An 8,808-nucleotide genomic window follows, 5' to 3' on the forward strand; every position below is an offset into this window, starting at 1 on the left:
CCAGATTTTTCATTTCTCTTTTGCAATGATTGTAAAAGCCTCATGTCATTTTTAAAAGAAATACACTCGGATTTTACACCACCCGTGTGTAGTCTGTTTGTCAAGGCGAATCCCGTGCCTACCTGGCCAGAATCCCTAGTCCCGCGGAACAGGGGACCTCCCCCCCCCCCCCCCCCCCCCCCCCCCCCCGCGAGAAATCCCGGTCCACGGCAAATAGAATTTTGCCACATTTAATATACCATATGAAAAATATTGATGTGAAATATAGAAAACCCACAGCAAATAAAAAGAGGGAAGAATATTTTTTTAAAAATTGGCAAGTGATGAGAACAATTTGCAAGGCAATTCATATGGTTGTTAACATGCACAGTATATCCCACTAGTCAGAAAAAATGGAAGCATTTAAAGAAATGCGTTTCCTACCTTCTGCCTGCCTTCTCTCCTTTTCCCACCTCACTGTCCCTCCTTCCCTCTTCATACTTGATCTCTTGTGACACTCTCGTGTAGCTCCTGCACATACACCAATCACTCCTGTGTTAGAAGGGTTTGTTGCTCTGTAGCCCAAGCTGGGCCTATGTGAAGATACATTAGAGATAGAATCGTACAGTGGAAGAACTCACATGAGAGAACTCTCTGGGTTTGTTAGATGTTTCTAGGGGCCTTAATGGATGACCTTGACCAAGTTACTAAGAAGTGTGGAGTATAAGTGGCAACCGTGTGAGCTCTGGGATCCAGTAGCCCCCGAAGGCTGGTAATTGTAATGATTAGAAGATAATAAGCTATCCAGGATGGCTTCCTAGGTAGTGTCTCCTAGTATGGTTACCAAGGACTGAGAGTTGACCTTTCAGCTTTTGATTTGAACATGCTAAGGACTTTGGATAGTTAATCAAATTCAATAAGACTCACAAGACATTAATGCATACCTGAAACATGCAATTTATTAGTTTAGTTTACAATTGTAACTGCCAGCAGATCAGACATTCCTGTTAGCTTGTCAGTATGCTCTTTCCTTGGAAGAGAAACTTACCAATGAAACCAGATTAAGAGTGGAAGGCTGGGTAAATCTAGCCCAAAGGAAATGATTTGGCTTTTACAAATGCTGCCTGTGATGATAGCTCATTCCATGCTTTGTCATAATGGATACTAACCAATGCTCCCCACCCCTGCTCTCCTATACATGCCTTTAGTCAAAAGTGTCACCGTGTCCTTCCCTTACACATCTAGAAGGAGGTGACTGTTTTTAAAACTCCATAATTTCTACTTTCATGACTGATATTTTCCTGCTTTTCTATGCCAGCAGGTTTCTCAAGTGATGTAATTGAAAAAAATAGACATTTCTTAAAACTACTTTAATCTGGTATTTTGGGTCATCAGGAGAGGCCTTGTTGAGTTAATTTTTTCTTTTCTTCTTTTAAAACTATCTCTAGATTAGAGTAGTAGTTCCTGTAAACATTGCAACTTCTATGTGTAAGAAACTAGCCTTTCCAGGTGTAAATTGAGTTTATTGCATGGCTTTCCTGGAAAGACATGAAGAAATACCAGGTTATCAGTAACAAATGAAATGACTCTACTCAAGTCCAGTAGCAAGCCAGTAAGTTTTATTTTTGGTTGGGAAGTTACAGGAGCTTTAGTGATTCAAAGGTAGCTGTGGCACTGAAAGTTTCACCCCTTCTATGAACTCATGAAAACTGTGTTCTTGGAGCTCCCTGAACAACTTGCAGGCAGCTCTGCCAGTCAATATATTCTCTTTGCAGCATTTTGTGTTGATTATATAGCCTTTAGGTGGGGGCCTTAGAAATATTTTTTGCATTCATTTTAAATTACTTGAGAACTCATCAATGAGTAAGTACTGTGTTTACAATATTTCTACCACACTCTACCCACTCCCAGTTCCTTCTGTGCTCTAACCTCCCACAGTGGGTTGACTCCTTCACTATCAATTAGCAGACAAACATGTTAACAGGCTATTCGAATCAAGACACTCTATTTAAAGGTGCCCTATGCTTCTGTACCTTGTTTCCTCATAGTTGAGTCTTAAAAATTAGTTTCTGGTTAGTTTTAAATTGTCAACTTGATACAACCTAAAATCACCTTAGAAGAGATCCTCAAGGAATTATTTTAATCAGGTTAGCTTATGGTTATATCTTTGGGAAATGGTTTTGATTGAAAATCCAGCCCACCATGGGTGGCACCATTCTCTAGGCTAGACCTTGATCTGTGTAAGAATAAAGAAAGCTAGTGAGCACGCAGGCAGGATTGGTGTTTTTTCTCTCTCTGCTCTTGACTGTTGATATGGTATAATCAGCTGTCTCAGTCTTCTGCCTTAGTTTCCCCAAAATGATTTATGGTGACCTAGAATTGTAAGCCAAATAAGCTTTTTTTTTTTTTCCATTCAGTCACTTTTTGCCAGGGTATTTTATCACAGTATCAGATTTGAAACTAGGACTATCACCTTTTGCAAGAGATTATCTCTATATTTGAGAATCTATTTTCTCTCTTTCAATAACAACATATGCTTATAAATGTAATTATTGTCTTGAAGAAGTTATTTTTGTTGATTTTTAACTTTCTTTTTTTTTTATTAGATATTTTCTTTATTTACATGTAAATTTCTCCATTCCCAGTTTCCCCTCCAAAAAACAAAGAAACAAACAAAAACAACAAAAACAAACCCCTGTTGCCTCCCCCCTCCCCATGCCTGCCACCCCACCCTCTCCCACTTATTGGCCCTGGCATTCCCCCACATTGGGGCACAGAACTTTCACAGGGCCGAGCTCCTCTCCTCCTATTGATGATCAAATTGCAATCCTCTACTATACACATACTGTCAGAACAATCAGACCCCTCCATGTGTACTCCTTGGTTGGTGGTTGAGAACCTGGGAGCTCTGAGGGTACTAGTTAGTTCATATTGTTGTTCGTCCTAAGGTGCTTCAAACCCCTCAGTTCCATTGGTCCTGAGAGGCTCTGACAGTACCTGAATAATACAGATGTAGAGGCTCACAGCCATCCATTGGACTGAGTACAGGGTCCCCAGTGAAGGATTTAGATTTTTAACTTTCAAAATGATACGAAGAGGTTGAGGATGTATCTCAGAGTTAGAGAGCTTGTGTGGCATGCATGTACCCCTAGAACTATCATAGATGCACAAAAGCATCATTGCTAGAAACATCATGTTCCAAATGGTATACAGAAATTTCTATACAGAACCGTTCATCTCCTCTTGTCTCTTTCTTTTTTTCCTATTTGTTTTCTTTACTTTTTATTCTTTGTGAGTTTTACATCATGCACCCCAATCCCATTTATTTCCCTATCCCTTCATTTCTGCCTTTTGCCCTTGCAACCTCCCACCCCAAAGAAAACAAATAAGCAAACAAAATAAAAAAACCCAACATCTTGCCTGGGAGCTGTGGTATGTCACTGTGTGTCACACAATGTACCCATTTGCCTAAACAATTTTACTTATAAATGTTCATTGTATTGAATCATGGTCTAGTTCCAGGTTTCTACTACACTCTCAATAATGGATGCTCACTGGGATACATTTCACGTTATCCTGTTATTGACTTGTGTCGTAGAGATCCTGCAGCTTGGGATGTATAGTACCAGTCCCGTCCTTTGCTCTAGCAGTTCATAGACAGGGATAAATGTTGGGGTGAGTCAATGCAAAGCCCTAGATCTGGGCCAGGTGGTAGATGAGTTATTCATCTTACCCGTTCTCCTGCACCTTCACCACTAGGGGGAGCTCTCCCAAGAGCTGCAGCCAGTGAAGGGTGGGCCAGTTCTGCACAGCCCTTGGACATCGACATGGCCTCATGCAGCAGGGACTTCCACATGGCCTTTGATGATAACATAGGCCATGAACATTGACCCAAACCCCTGTTTCTGCATCACCACAGAACCAGACATGGCTTTCAGTGGTAGTACAGGCTGGGATCTATCTATCATGGCCTCAGGTGACATCTCAGGCTACTCATATCAGGCTGTTCCTCATTACCCTCATGTCTCCAGCTCTATCTCTTCACAGTGCACAAACTCTTCAGCTTCTCTTTTTCTTCCATCTCTCCATCACATACTTGCTCATAGTAGTGTCTGCTGTGGGTAGGTCATGTGGCAGCCTCTTCCACCTGCCTACTGGACAATTTTTTTTTTCTTTCTTGAGACAGGGTCTTACTCTTTGTAGCACATACAGACCTGGGGCTTACTATGTAGCCCAGGCTGGGTTTGAACTCCCAGCAGTTCTCTTGCCTCAGACTCCCAGTTGCTGGGATTATTATAGTTATGAGTCACTATACCAAGCTTTTACATATAACCTTAACAGCGTCTTTCAAAATGTTTTCACTAAAAATGAAAACCAAATCCTTTCTGGATATGTCTTTAAATAAATACAGACAATTCTAAGGCCTATTGTTAGAATTAACATTAGTTCTTTGGATTAATATAGCATGTGAGAGTCAATAAATGTTAAGATAGATGTCACAAGACCATCCCTCCTTACAACAGAAAGGCTGTGCTGCAGCAACTTCTACTCGTTCATTTTTTCATTAATTTATTATTAATTCATTTATTTGCTACTCTGAGTGAAGATGGTTTCCTAAACTGCTTTTGGAGCCTGTGTGTGAAACCTGTGGGATTGTAATACTCAGCAGAGTGTAACTTCTCCAGAGGGACAGCTTCAGCATAAGTAGCATTCCTGTGCATGTGACAGACCAGTATATAAGAGGCACTTAGCCTCATAAGCACAAATAATGTTTTTGTAGTTTGAACAAGTGTTTATAAGATTCAGTTCCACTCAAAGCACCATTTATAGCGATGTTTTGTGGCCACACTGTAAACATTACCCTGAAGGATTTTTTTTTCTTTGGGTGTATGTTAACAGCTTATCTGATAGAGGAGGGATTAGGGGAGTGACAGGGACATTTCCTGCATTTTAATTTGGACTCAAGATAGGCAATAAGTAAAATCGAGTCTTCTAAGTTTTATTAACCTTCAAGGCTAATGATGGGTGTCTCATCAACTTGAAAATGAAAGAATGAGGTTGCATTGTGAAAGGTGAATTAGAAAGTCAATACATGAAGACAGAACATAAATATAGAAAGGAGTATAGAGAATCGCATGGTTCCCAGGCAACTTGGACAGGACCATAACCTAGAACGTAAGGCCTCTGTCTGTGTCAAGGAGGGCTACTGCTTGTGGTATACTGAAAACAGTGAGTTTTCTTCAACAAGGATATATATTCCTCCTAACTCACCCCGATCTAGTAAGGAACACTTGCCCAGACTGACAGCAATGTGACACCCACTTAAGGTCATTTCTCAGCTAGGGCTGATGGCCACGAGAGGCCAAAACCCAAGCTCTATTCAGGTTTCCAAATTTGTAAATATAAGGTTAAATTTAGTTTTAAAAATTAAGAATCCCAACTAAACTATGTGTCCATGTGTAGAATGAATTTGCTTAGTCTCCACTGAGCAACCCTGGCTTAACTTAATCAAATATATTCGTATATACGGGCATATTTTAAGCATCTAGAATTTATATTGAGAGAGAGAGACTTACTGTGCAACTCTAATAGGCCTCAAAGTTGTGACCTTCCTGACTCAGCTTCATAATGCTGAAATTACAAGCTTTATAGGCAGTGGCGCCACACCTGGCTGCTTGTGTATTTAAAGGACATTTGGGTTCTTCGTAAGTGAAGTGCCTAACAGGTGCTTATCTTATTATTTTTCTCTATTAACGTGTTTGTCACTGACATGTAATAACTTATTAGATTTTTTAAAAGAAGTGTGGTGTTCTAAAGAAAACTAAAGTCTTATTTCTGATGCATGCCACTATAGGATCTGTTCCATCAGGAAGAATGAAACTAAACTTTCTGTGCTCATGAGCACATGTGTGTGGTACCGAGCATCATGCTTCTTGCTCTACCACGTTCTACGTCAGTTTTTGAGACAGGGTCTCTCACTGAACTTGCAGCCCATTAATGGGTTAAACTGGCTGGGCAGTGAACTTGTATATATTCAGTATGAACCTAATGGGAAATGTATGGTTGTAGCTCTGGGCTAGTGTCCCCTGGATCAGTTCATATTTAATGTATTGTAACTACCAGGAACTTAGTTTCTGTCTGTTTAGTGGTGTAAACAATAGATAAAATCTTTATGTTCATGCAGTTTGCTGTCTAATAAACCAGATGAGGCATGGGAGGCATGAAATAGTCATAAATATGTAAATAACAAGCTGGCGCTGGGGACATGGCTCAGTGTGTTAAGTGATTGCTCTTAAGATTTTAGGATCTCAGTTTGGATCTCCAGCACCAGTATAAAAGGTTTGGTGTGTGTCAGAGACAAGTGGATCCCCAGAGTTCACTGCCCAGCCAGTTTAACCCATAATGGGCTCTAAGTTCAATGAAAGACTCTGTCACAAAAACTGAAGTAGAATATCGTAGAGCAAGAAGCGTAATGTTTGTCACCATACACGTGCATATGAGCACAAAAAGTTTAATAAGAAGGCATTAAGTCTACTAAAGTGAAAAATTCAATGAAACCATAGAAGAGGGGATATGATCTACCTAAGGGAGAGTCTGAGTTGAGATCTGAAAGATATGCCAGTGTTGAGTAGACAAAACCACAGTTTTATGGGGAGAGACATATTCTAGATAAAGCTATGAGTGAAAAAAACATCGCTGTGTCTGTGCACCAGCCTCAGAAATAATCATTTCTCCATAAAATCACCAGAGAAATTGTTTTATGACTAAAACAGTTTAAATAGAACAATAACTAGTTCTTGTCACTTTGTTTTGATCAACATTGGCACAAATAGGCTTGCACATAATAATACAATATTCTTTTTTAAGGAATAATTCTTTGACAGTTTCTTCCTTTCTCTTACATATGGATCTTTTTAGTTTTCTGTTTTAGGTCATATTTGAGAAAACATTTTAAAAGAAATTCTGCCAGTTTTATTAATATTTACATCTCTAAATAGAGACATAGACACATATTGCTAACTCATTTTTCTTCTTTATAATCTTCTACTCACCTTTTAGTTATTTAACTGTTTATTTCCCCCTTTTAAAGTGATTTTCACGACTTCTATTTTTACATTTTCTAATTTACTGATTTTATCATTTAAAATCTTAAATATTTTAATTTCATAAAATTTAGTATTTATTAGTAATATAATTACTAATGTATATATTTAAGATTTAGGATTTCATATTAAGTATGGCTTTGGCCCCATATTCTATATTTTTATATGTAGTATGTTCTCTGCTTTTTTTTTAGATGTTTTGATTATTTTTCTGATCAAAAGTTATTTAATATTTACCTTTTAATTCTGATTTTTCTTAACATTAGGCATCTGTATCTTATATTCATTTATTTTCCTTAGATCATTATAAGAAAAAACTTGAACTTGATCTTTATCCAATTTGGGTTTTGGATTTGTTCAGAATTCCTTCCTTATCTACCTGGGATGTTGATATGGCATTGTGGGTTGATTGTTGATCTCAAGGCAAAGAAAGCAGGACCAGAAGTTAGAAAGAACTAGTTGCTCTATCAACCCTGAAACGGTTTATCTCTGGAAGTCTTATTGTATGAAAACCCTGATCTGCTTTTGCTGGTGTTGTTAGTCACAGCTGGATGTATGCTGTAGTGGTTCATGCTGCCAATTAACAGATCCTATGACAGTCTAAGGTTTATCACTGTAACAATTTTTGTTTTTATTAAGATAAGTTCTCATTATGTAGCTCTGGCTGGCCTGGAACTTTCTGCAAATACTGAAATTAGTGGTTGACCTCATGGGATCCAGATCCATCCCAAAGTGGTACATTAGGACTTTGGCTGTTTCTGTGGATGTAGAACCTAGGTATCAGAATCATTCAGTTGGAGAAAGTGAGTATTTCTCTCTGTAGACCAGGCTGGCCTTGAACTCACAGAGAGATTTGCCTTACTCTATTTCCCAAATGCTGGGATTAGAGGCATGTGCCATCAAGCCCAGATATAACAAATTCTTGAAACAATCAACTTGTGAAGAAGGAAATATCAGAGTTTTAGACTCTTGGGCCCTTAGGGACCATGCTGAGGCAGCGTATCGTGGTGGACTGTCTAGTAGAACCAAACTCCTCAGTGCATGATTAGACAACAAAGAGAAATAGGAAGGGGTTGGAACCCCTCTATCCCCTTGGAGAATATCTAGAAATTATTTAGCTATCTCCCTTTAGATCCTGTCTATCAATAACGTCACTCTAGGCAATAAGCCTAGAACACATAGATCTTTTGAGGAACATCTAATCTAATCTAGCAATCCTTTTATAACCAAAATTTGTCTAGATTTATTTTTATTTTTAAATTGTGTAGAGCAGTATTTGCTCTTAAGTGCTGAAATAGTTCTCCAGCTCTATGATTAAAATAATTCTTTGGCTGAAATAGCCATTTTGTGTTCAAATTTCCTTCTCTTATTCTCCTAAAGGAATGAAAGTCTTACATCCCTAGGTTTGGCCTACAGATGTTGAACTAGAGAGATGGAAAGCCTTAGCAGTCAAGGACCAAGTTCTACAAGGACTCTACACCCATGTTCATTTTTACCCAACTCTCGTTTCAGTATTCTGTCTGCTTCCTTGGTTTTCTAAGATGGAAAGCCCATAATTTTCAAGGCATGCTACACTAGGATAGTGCATTCACATTAACAATGACATCAGTTTGTAGGGCTTTACCTTTCCAAACCTACTCTGCTTGTAAATAATGATTTTCCACTACTCTGTTAAATTAATTGATGGATTGCTTCGTCTCAAAAATATGGAGTAATGAAGAAACGG

Source organism: Mastomys coucha, unplaced genomic scaffold (genome assembly GCF_008632895.1).
Source record: "Mastomys coucha isolate ucsf_1 unplaced genomic scaffold, UCSF_Mcou_1 pScaffold1, whole genome shotgun sequence".
Taxonomy (NCBI): Eukaryota; Metazoa; Chordata; class Mammalia; order Rodentia; family Muridae; genus Mastomys; species Mastomys coucha.